Source organism: Salvelinus alpinus, chromosome 16, assembly GCF_045679555.1.
Source record: "Salvelinus alpinus chromosome 16, SLU_Salpinus.1, whole genome shotgun sequence".
Classification (NCBI taxonomy): domain Eukaryota; kingdom Metazoa; phylum Chordata; class Actinopteri; order Salmoniformes; family Salmonidae; genus Salvelinus; species Salvelinus alpinus.
The window spans coordinates 34,188,313-34,202,456 of record NC_092101.1 but is presented as its reverse complement, the minus strand read 5'-3'; the positions used below and the strand labels follow the sequence as shown (position 1 = coordinate 34,202,456).

General features: G+C 37.7%; 1 protein-coding gene across 15 annotated transcripts in view; it reads right to left on the bottom strand.

Moving 5' to 3' along the window:
* Positions 1-14,144, bottom strand: part of LOC139541407 (receptor-type tyrosine-protein phosphatase F-like) — a 450,116-nt gene that overhangs the window by 205,835 nt on the left and 230,137 nt on the right. The gene's annotated exons all lie outside the window — the stretch shown is intronic.

The following is a 14,144-nucleotide window of genomic DNA, read 5'->3' as shown; positions in this document are numbered from 1 at the left end:
TACAGTGCATACCACATCAATGTCTCTACAGTATCTCTACAGTCATACCATATCCATGTCTCTATAGTATCTCTACAGTGCATACCACATCCATGTCTCTACAGTCATACCACATCAATGTCTCTACAGTATCTCTACAGTCATACCATATCCATGTCTCTACAGTATCTCTACAGTGCATACCACATCAATGTCTCTACAGTATCTCTACAGTCATACCATATCCATGTCTCTATAGTATCTCTACAGTGCATACTACATCAATGTCTCTACAGTATCTCTACAGTCATACCACATCAATGTCTCTACAGTATCTCTACAGTGCATACCACATCAATGTCTCTACAGTATCTCTACAGTCATACCATATCCATGTCTCTACAGTACATACTATATCCATGTCTCTACAGTCATACCATATCCATGTCTCTTCAGTACATACCATATCCATGTCTCTGCAGTATCTCTACAGTGCATACCACATCAATGTCTCTACAGTATCTCTACAGTCATACCATATCCATATCTCTACAGTCATACCATATCCATGTCTCTACACTACATACCATATCCATATCTCTACAGTCATACCATATCCATGTCTATACACTACATACCATATCCATGTCTCTACAGTACATACCATATCCATGTATCTACAGTCATACCATATCCATGTCTCTACAGTCATACCACATCAATGTCTCTACAGTATCTCTACAGTCATACCATATCCATGTCTCTACAGTCATACCATATATATGTCTCTACAGTCATACCATATTCATGTCTCTACAGTCATACCATATCCATGTCTCTACAGTCATACCATATCCATGTCTCTATAGTATCTCTACAGTGCATACCACATCCATGTCTCTACAGTCATACCACATCAATGTCTCTACAGTATCTCTACAGTCATACCATATCCATGTCTCTACAGTATCTCTACAGTGCATACCACATCAATGTCTCTACAGTATCTCTACAGTCATACCATATCCATGTCTCTATAGTATCTCTACAGTGCATACTACATCAATGTCTCTACAGTATCTCTACAGTCATACCACATCAATGTCTCTACAGTATCTCTACAGTGCATACCACATCAATGTCTCTACAGTATCTCTACAGTCATACCATATCCATGTCTCTACAGTACATACTATATCCATGTCTCTACAGTCATACCATATCCATGTCTCTTCAGTACATACCATATCCATGTCTCTGCAGTATCTCTACAGTGCATACCACATCAATGTCTCTACAGTATCTCTACAGTCATACCATATCCATATCTCTACAGTCATACCATATCCATGTCTCTACACTACATACCATATCCATATCTCTACAGTCATACCATATCCATGTCTATACACTACATACCATATCCATGTCTCTACAGTACATACCATATCCATGTATCTACAGTCATACCATATCCATGTCTCTACAGTCATACCACATCAATGTCTCTACAGTATCTCTACAGTCATACCATATCCATGTCTCTACATTCATACCATATATATGTCTCTACAGTCATACCATATTCATGTCTCTACAGTCATACCATATCCATGTCTCTACAGTCATACCATATCCATGTCTCTACAGTCATACCATATCCATGTCTCTACCGTCATACCATATATATGTCTCTACAGTCATACCATATCCATGTCTCTACAGTCATACCATATCCATGTCTCTACAGTCATACCATATATATGTCTCTACAGTCATACCATATCCATGTCTCTACAGTCATACCATATCCATGTCTCTACAGTCATACCACATCAATGTTTCTACAGTATATCTACAGTCATACCATATCCATGTCTCTACCGTCATACCATATATATGTCTCTACAGTCATACCATATCCATGTCTCTACAGTCATACCATATATATGTCTCTACAGTCATACCATATCCATGTCTCTACAGTCATACCATATCCATGTCTCTACAGTCATACCACATCAATGTTTCTACAGTATATCTACAGTCATACCATATCCATGTCTCTACCGTCATACCATATATATGTCTCTACAGTCATACCATATCCATGTCTCTACAGTCATACCATATATATGTCTCTACAGTCATACCATATCCATGTCTCTACAGTCATACCATATCCATGTATCTACAGTCATACCATATCCATGTCTCTACACTACATACCATATCCATGTCTCTACACCACATACCATATCCATGTCTCTACAGTCATACCATATCCATGTCTCTACAGTCATACCATATATATGTCTCTACAGTCATACCATATCCATGTCTCTACAGTCATACCATATCCATGTCTCTACAGTCATACCATATATATGTCTCTACAGTCATACCATATCCATGTCTCTACAGTCATACCATATCCATGTCTCTACAGTCATACCACATCAATGTTTCTACAGTATATCTACAGTCATACCATATCCATGTCTCTACAGTACATACTATATCCATGTCTCTACAGTCATACCATATCCATGTCTCTTCAGTACATACCATATCCATGTCTCTGCAGTATCTCTACAGTGCATACCACATCAATGTCTCTACAGTATCTCTACAGTCATACCATATCCATATCTCTACAGTCATACCATATCCATGTCTCTACACTACATACCATATCCATATCTCTACAGTCATACCATATCCATGTCTATACACTACATACCATATCCATGTCTCTACAGTACATACCATATCCATGTATCTACAGTCATACCATATCCATGTCTCTACAGTCATACCACATCAATGTCTCTACAGTATCTCTACAGTCATACCATATCCATGTCTCTACAGTCATACCATATATATGTCTCTACAGTCATACCATATTCATGTCTCTACAGTCATACCATATCCATGTCTCTACAGTCATACCATATCCATGTCTCTACAGTCATACCATATCCATGTCTCTACCGTCATACCATATATATGTCTCTACAGTCATACCATATCCATGTCTCTACAGTCATACCATATCCATGTCTCTACAGTCATACCATATATATGTCTCTACAGTCATACCATATCCATGTCTCTACAGTCATACCATATCCATGTCTCTACAGTCATACCACATCAATGTTTCTACAGTATATCTACAGTCATACCATATCCATGTCTCTACCGTCATACCATATATATGTCTCTACAGTCATACCATATCCATGTCTCTACAGTCATACCATATCCATGTCTCTACAGTCATACCACATCAATGTTTCTACAGTATATCTACAGTCATACCATATCCATGTCTCTACCGTCATACCATATATATGTCTCTACAGTCATACCATATCCATGTCTCTACAGTCATACCATATACATGTCTCTACAGTCATACCATATCCATGTCTCTACAGTCATACCATATCCATGTCTCTACAGTCATACCACATCAATGTCTCTACAGTATCTCTACAGTCATACCATATCCATGTCTCTACAGTCATACCATATATATGTCTCTACAGTCATACCATATTCATGTCTCTACAGTCATACCATATCCATGTCTCTACAGTCATACCATATCCATGTCTCTACATTCATACCATATCCATGTCTCTACCGTCATACCATATATATGTCTCTACAGTCATACCATATCCATGTCTCTACAGTCATACCATATCCATGTCTCTACAGTCATACCATATATATGTCTCTACAGTCATACCATATCCATGTCTCTACAGTCATACCATATCCATGTCTCTACAGTCATACCACATCAATGTTTCTACAGTATATCTACAGTCATACCATATCCATGTCTCTACCGTCATACCATATATATGTCTCTACAGTCATACCATATCCATGTCTCTACAGTCATACCATATACATGTCTCTACAGTCATACCATATCCATGTCTCTACAGTCATACCATATCCATGTCTCTACACTACATACCATATCCATGTCTCTACACCACATACCATATCCATGTCTCTACAGTCATACCATATCCATGTCTCTACAGTCATACCATATATATGTCTCTACAGTCATACCATATCCATGTCTCTACAGTCATACCATATATATGTCTCTACAGTCATACCATATCCATGTCTCTACAGTCATACCATATCCATGTCTCTACAGTCATACCACATCAATGTTTCTACAGTATATCTACAGTCATACCATATCCATGTCTCTACAGTCATACCACATCAATGTTTCTACAGTATATCTACATTCATACCATATCCATGTCTCTACAGTCATACCATATCCAAGTCTGTACAGTCATACCATATCCATGTCTCTACAGGCATACCATATCCATATCTCTACAGTCATACCATATCCATATCTCTACAGTCATACCATATCCATGTCTCTACACTACATACCATATCCATGTCTCTACAGTCATACCATATCCATGTCTCTACAGCCATACCATATCCATGTCTCTACAGTCATACCATATCCATGTCTATACACTACATACCATATCCATGTCTCTACACTACATACCATATCCATGTCTCTACAGTCATACCATATCCATGTCTATACACTACATACCATATCCACGTCTCTACAGTCATACCATATCCATGTCTATACACTACATACCATATCCATGTCTCTACAGTCATACATTATCCATGTCTCTACAGTCATACCATATCCATGTCTCTACACTACATACCATATCCACGTCTCTACAGTCATACCATATCCATTTCTATACACTACACACCATATCCATGTCTCTACAGTCATACCATATCCATGTCTCTACACTACATACCATATCTCTACAGTACATACCATATCCATATCTCTACAGTCATACCATATCCATGTCTATACAGTTATAACATATCCATGTCTCTACACTACATACCATATCCATGTCTATACACTACATACCATATCCATATCTCTACAGTCATACCATATATATGTCTCTACAGTTATACCATATCCATGTCTATACACTACATACCATATCCATGTCTCTACAGTCATACCATATCCATGTCTCTACACTACATACCATATCCATGTCTCTACACCACATACCATATCCATGTCTCTACAGTCATACCATATCCATGTCTCTACAGTCATACCATATCCATGTCTCTACAGTCTTACCATATCCATGTCTCTACAGTCATACCATATCCATGTCTCTACACTACATACCATATCCATGTCTCTACAGTCATACCATATCCATGTCTCTACAGTCATACTATATCCATGTCTCTACACTACATACCATATCCATGTCTAAACACTACATACCATATCCATGTCTCTACAGTCATACCATATCCATGTCTCTACAGTCATACTATATACATGTCTCTACACTACATACCATATCCATGTCTATACACTACATACCATATCCATGTCTCTACAGTCATACCATATCCATGTCTCTACAGTCATACTATATCCATGTCTCTACACTACATACCATATCCATGTCTCTACAGTCATACCATATCCATATCTCTACAGTCATACCATATCCATGTCTCTACACTACATACCATATCCATGTCTCTACACCACATACCATATCCATGTCTCTACACTACATACCATATCCATGTCTCTACACTACATACCATATCCATGTCTCTACACTACATACCATATCCATGTCTCTACACTACATACCATATCCATGTCTCTACAGTCATAACATATCCATGTCTCTACAGTCATACCATATCTCTACAGTACATACCATATCCATATCTCTACAGTCATACCATATCCATGTCTCTACAGTCATAACATATCCATGTCTCTACAGTCATACCATATTTCTACAGTACATACCATATCCATATCTCTACAGTCATACTATATCCATGTCTCTACAGTCATACCATATCCATGTCTCTACACTACATACCATATCCATGTCTCTACAGTCATACCATATCCATGTCTCTACAGTCATACCATATCCATGTCTAAACACTACATACCATATCCATGTCTCTACACTACATACCATATCCATGTCTCTACAGTCATACCATATCCATGTCTCTACACTACATACCATATCCATGTCTCTACAGTCATAACATATCCATGTCTCTACAGTCATACCATATCCATGTCTCTACACTACATACCATATCCATGTCTCTACAGTCATAACATATCCATGTCTCTACAGTCATACCATATCTCTACAGTACATACCATATCCATATCTCTACAGTCATACCATATCCATGTCTCTACAGTCATAACATATCCATGTCTCTACAGTCATACCATATTTCTACAGTACATACCATATCCATATCTCTACAGTCATACTATATCCATGTCTCTACAGTCATACTATATCCATGTCTCTACACTACATACCATATCCATGTCTCTACAGTCATACCATATCCATATCTCTACAGTCATACCATATCCATGTCTCTACACTACATACCATATCCATGTCTCTACACCACATACCATATCCATGTCTCTACACTACATACCATATCCATGTCTCTACACTACATACCATATCCATGTCTATACACTACATACCATATCCATGTCTCTACACTACATACCATATCCATGTCTCTACAGTCATACCATATCCATGTCTCTACAGTCATACCACATCAATGTCTCTACAGTATCTCTACAGTCATACCATATCCATGTCTCTACAGTCATACCATATCTATGTCTCTACAGTCATACCATATTCATGTCTCTACAGTCATACCATATCCATGTCTCTACAGTCATACCATATCCATGTCTCTACAGTCATACCATATCCATGTCTCTACAGTCATACCATATCCATGTCTCTACACGTACATACCATATCCATGTCTCTACAGTCATACCATATCCATGTCTCTACAGTCATACCATATCCATGTCTCTACAGTACATACCATATCCATGTCTCTACAGTCATACCATATCCATGTCTCTACAGTCATACCATATCCATGTCTCTACACTACATACCATATCCATGTTTCTACAGTATATCTACAGTCATACCATATCCATGTCTCTACACGTCATACCATATCCATGTCTCTACAGTCATACCATATCCATGTCTCTACAGTCATACCATATCCATGTCTCTACAGTATATCTACAGTCATACCATATCCATGTCTCTACAGTCATACCATATCCATGTCTCTACAGTCATACCATATCCATGTCTCTACAGTCATACCATATACATGTCTCTACAGTCATACCATATCCATGTCTCTACAGTCATACCATATCCATGTCTCTACAGTCATACCACATCAATGTCTCTACAGTATCTCTACAGTCATACCATATCCATGTCTCTACAGTCATACCATATCCATGTCTCTACAGTCATACCATATCCATGTCTCTACAGTACATACCATATCCATGTCTCTACAGTCATACCATATCCATGTCTCTACAGTCATACCATATCCATGTCTCTACACGTACATACCATATCCATGTCTCTACAGTACATACCATATCCATGTCTCTACAGTCATACCATATCCATGTCTCTACACTACATACCATATCCATGTCTCTACAGTCATACCATATCCATGTCTCTACAGTCATACCATATCCATGTCTCTACAGTCATACCACATCAATGTTTCTACAGTATATCTACAGTCATACCATATCCATGTCTCTACACGTCATACCATATCCATGTCTCTACAGTCATACCATATCCATGTCTCTACAGTCATACCATATCCATGTCTCTACAGTCATACCATATCCATGTCTCTACAGTCATACCATATCCATGTCTCTACACTACATACCATATCCATGTCTCTACACTACATACCATATCCATGTCTCTACAGTCATACCATATCCATGTCTCTACAGTCATACCATATCCATGTCTCTACAGTTATACCATATCCATGTCTCTACAGTCATACCATATCCATGTCTCTACAGTCATACCATATCCATGTCTCTACAGTCATACCATATCCATGTCTCTACAGTCATACCACATCAATGTTTCTACAGTATATCTACAGTCATACCATATCCATGTCTCTACAGTCATACCATATCCATGTTTCTACAGTATATCTACATTCATACCATATCCATGTCTCTACAGTCATACCATATCCATAGTCTGTACAGTCATACCATATCCATGTCTCTACAGGCATACCATATCCATATCTCTACAGTCATACCATATCCATATCTCTACAGTCATACCATATCCATGTCTCTACACTACATACCATATCCATGTCTCTACAGTCATACCATATCCATATCTCTACAGTCATACCATATCCATGTCTCTACAGTCATACCATATCCATGTCTCTACACTACATACCATATCCATGTCTCTACACTACATACCATATCCATGTCTCTACAGTCATACCATATCCATGTCTCTACACTACATACCATATCCATGTCTCTACAGTCATACCATATCCATGTCTATACACTACATACCATATCCATGTCTCTACAGTCATAACATTATCCATGTCTCTACAGTCATACCATATCCATGTCTCTACATTACATACCATATCCATGTCTCTACAGTACATACCATATCCATGTCTATACACTACATACCATATCCATGTCTCTACAGTACATACCATATCCATGTCTCTACACTACATACCATATTCACGTCTCTACAGTACATACCATATCCATGTCTCTACAGTGCATACCATATCCATGTCTATACACTACATACCATATCCATGTCTCTACACTACATACCATATCCATGTCTATACACTACATACCATATCCATATCTCTACAGTCATACCATATATATGTCTCTACAGTCATACCATATCCATGTCTATACACTACATACCATATCCATGTCTCTACAGTCATACCATATCCATGTCTCTACACTACATACCATATCCATATCTCTACAGTACATACCATATCCATGTCTCTACACTACATACCATATCCATATCTCTACAGTCATACCATATCCATGTCTCTACACTACATACCATATCCATATCTCTACAGTCATACCATATCCATGTCTATACACTACATACCATATCCATATCTCTACAGTCATACCATATCCATGTCTATACACTACATACCATATCCATATCTCTACAGTACATACCATATCCATGTCTATACACTACATACCATATCCATATCTCTACAGTCATACCATATCCATGTCTCTACAGTCATACTATATACATGTCTCTACACTACATACCATATCCATGTCTATACACTACATACCATATCCATATCTCTACAGTCATACCATATCCATGTCTCTACAGTCATACTATATCCATGTCTCTACACTACATACCATATCCATGTCTCTACAGTCATACCATATCCATATCTCTACAGTCATACCATATCCATGTCTCTACACTACATACCATATCCATGTCTCTACACCACATATCATATCCATGTCTCTACACTACATACCATATCCATGTCTATACACTACATACCATATCCATATCTCTACAGTACATACCATATCCATGTCTCTACACCACATACCATATCCATATCTCTACAGTCATACCATATCCATGTCTATACACTACATACCATATCCATATCTCTACAGTCATACCATATCCATGTCTCTACACCACATACCATATCCATATCTCTACAGTCATACTATATCCATGTCTCTACAGTCATACCATATCCATGTCTCTACACTACATACCATATCCATGTCTCTACAGTCATACCATATCCATGTCTCTACAGTCATACCATATCCATGTCTAAACACTACATACCATATCCATGTCTCTACACTACATACCATATCCATGTCTCTACAGTCATACCATATCCATGTCTCTACACTACATACCATATCCATGTCTCTACAGTCATAACATATCCATGTCTCTACAGTCATACCATATCCATGTCTCTACACTACATACCATATCCATGTCTCTACAGTCATAACATATCCATGTCTCTACAGTCATACCATATCTCTACAGTACATACCATATCCATATCTCTACAGTCATACCATATCCATGTCTCTACAGTCATAACATATCCATGTCTCTACAGTCATACCATATTTCTACATTACATACCATATCCATATCTCTACAGTCATACTATATCCATGTCTCTACAGTCATACTATATCCATGTCTCTACACTACATACCATATCCATGTCTCTACAGTCATACCATATCCATATCTCTACAGTCATACCATATCCATGTCTCTACACTACATACCATATCCATGTCTCTACACCACATACCATATCCATGTCTCTACACTACATACCATATCCATGTCTCTACACTACATACCATATCCATGTCTCTACACTACATACCATATCCATGTCTCTACACTACATACCATATCCATGTCTCTACAGTCATAACATATCCATGTCTCTACAGTCATACCATATCTCTACAGTACATACCATATCCATATTTCTACAGTCATACCATATCCATGTCTCTACAGTCATAACATATCCATGTCTCTACAGTCATACCATATTTCTACAGTACATACCATATCCATATCTCTACAGTCATACTATATCCATGTCTCTACAGTCATACCATATCCATGTCTCTACACTACATACCATATCCATGTCTCTACAGTCATACCATATCCATGTCTCTACAGTCATACCATATCCATGTCTAAACACTACATACCATATCCATGTCTCTACACTACATACCATATCCATGTCTCTACAGTCATACCATATCCATGTCTCTACACTACATACCATATCCATGTCTCTACAGTCATAACATATCCATGTCTCTACAGTCATACCATATCCATGTCTCTACACTACATACCATATCCATGTCTCTACAGTCATAACATATCCATGTCTCTACAGTCATACCATATCTCTACAGTACATACCATATCCATATCTCTACAGTCATACCATATCCATGTCTCTACAGTCATAACATATCCATGTCTCTACAGTCATACCATATTTCTACAGTACATACCATATCCATATCTCTACAGTCATACTATATCCATGTCTCTACAGTCATACCATATCCATGTCTCTACACTACATACCATATCCATGTCTCTACAGTCATACCATATCCATGTCTCTACAGTCATACCATATCCATGTCTAAACACTACATACCATATCCATGTCTCTACACTACATACCATATCCATGTCTCTACAGTCATACCATATCCATGTCTCTACACTACATACCATATCCATGTCTCTACACTACATACCATATCCATGTCTCTACAGTTATACCATATCTATGTCTCTACACTACATACCATATCCATATCTCTACAGTCATACCATATCCATGTCTCTACAGTCATACCATATCCATGTCTCTACACTACATACCATATCCATGTCTCTACAGTTATACCATATCTATGTCTCTACACTACATACCATATCCATATCTCTACAGTCATACCATATCCATGTCTCTACAGTCATACCATATCCATGTCTCTACACTACATACCATATCCAATTCTCTATAGTCATATGATATCCATATCTCTACAGTCATACCATATCCATGTCTCTACAGTTATACCATATCTATGTCTCTACAGTCATGCCATATTCATGTCTCTACAGTTATAACATTTCCATATATCTAGAGTTATAACATATCCATATCTCTACAGTTATAACATATCCATATCTCTACAGTTATAACATATCCATGTCTCTACAGTTATAACATATCCATATCCACATATAACATATCCATATCCACATATCCATATCTCTACAGTTATAACATATCCATGTTTCTACACTACATACCATATCCATGTCTATACACTACATACCATATCCATGTCTCTACAGTCATACCATATCCATATCTCTACAGTCATACCATATCCATGTCTATACAGTTATAACATATCCATGTCTCTACAGTCATACCATATCCATTTCTCTACAGTCATACCATATCCATATCTCTACAGTCATACCATATCCATGTCTCTACAGTCATACCATATCTATATCTCTACAGTCATACCATATCCATGTCTCTACACTACATACCATATCCATGTCTCTACACTACATACCATATCCATGTCTCTACACTGCATACCATATCCATGTCTCTACACTGCATACCATATCCATTTTTCCACAGTACATACCATATCCATGTCTCTACAATCATAACATATCCATGTCTTCACAGTCATACCATATCCATGTCTCTACAGTTCTAACATATCGATGTCTCTACAGTTATAACATATCCATGTTTCTACAGTCATACCATATCCATGTCTATACATTACATACCGTATACATGTCTCTACACTACATACCATATCCATGTCTATACACTACATACCATATCCATGTCTCTACAGTACATACCATATCCATGTCTCTACACTACATACCATATTCACGTCTCTACAGTACATACCATAGCCATGTCTATACACTGCATACCATATCCATGTCTATACACTACATACCATATCCATGTCTCTACACTACATACCATATCCATGTCTCTACACCACATACCATATCCATATCTCTACAGTCATACCATATCCATGTCTCTACACCACATACCATATCCATATCTCTACAGTCATACCATATCCATGTCTATACACTACATACCATATCCATATCTCTACAGTCATACCATATCCATGTCTCTACACCACATACCATATCCATATCTCTACAGTCATACCATATCCATGTCTATACACTACATACCATATCCATATCTCTACAGTCATACCATATCCACGTCTATACACTACATACCATATCCATATCTCTACAGTCATACCATATCCATGTCTATACACTACATACCATATCCATATCTCTACAGTCATACCATATCCACGTCTATACACTACATACCATATCCATATCTCTACAGTCATACCATATCCATGTCTATACACTACATACCATATCCATATCTCTACAGTCATACCATATCCATGTCTCTACACCACATACCATATCCATATCTCTACAGTCATACCATATCCATGTCTATACACTACATACCATATCCATATCTCTACAGTCATACCATATCCATGTCTATACACTACATACCATATCCATGTCTCACACTACATACCATATCCATGTCTATACACTACATACCATATCCATATTTCTACAGTCATACCATATCCATATCTATACACCAAATACCATATCCATATCTCTACAGTCATACCATATCCATGTCTATACACTACATACCATATCCATGTCTCTACACTACATACCATATCCATATTTCTACAGTCATACCATATCCATATCTATACACCACATACCATATCCATATCTCTACAGTCATACCATATCCATGTCTATACACTACGTACCATATCCATGTCTCTACACTACATACCATATCCATATCTCTACAGTCATACCATATCCATTTCTATACACTACGTACCATATCCATGTCTCTACACTACATACCATATCCATATCTCTACAGTCATACCATATCCATGTCTCTACAGTCATACCATATCCAATTCTATACACTACATACCATATCCATATCTCTACAGTCATACCATATCCACATCTATACACCACATACCATATCCATATCTCTACAGTCATACCATATCCATGTCTCTACAGGATCTCAACAGTAAAAATAAAATAGGTTTGTCACATACACTGGATAGGGGCAGTGAAATGTGTTATTTTACAGGGTCAGTCATAGTAGCATGGCACCCCGTGAGCAAATTAGGGTTAAGTGCCTTGCTCAAGGGCACATTGACAGATTATTTTACTTGTCAGCTCGGGTATTCGAACCTGCCACACCATTAATTTAATTCCCCAGTTTTAAATGAGTATATACATTAGTACTTAATTAGTATTCTATCCCCGGACCTCAGTCCAGTAGATACCTCGGCCCAGTAGATACCTCGGCCCAGCCTCAACACAGGGATTCAGGGCCAGGGCCTTCTCCAAACA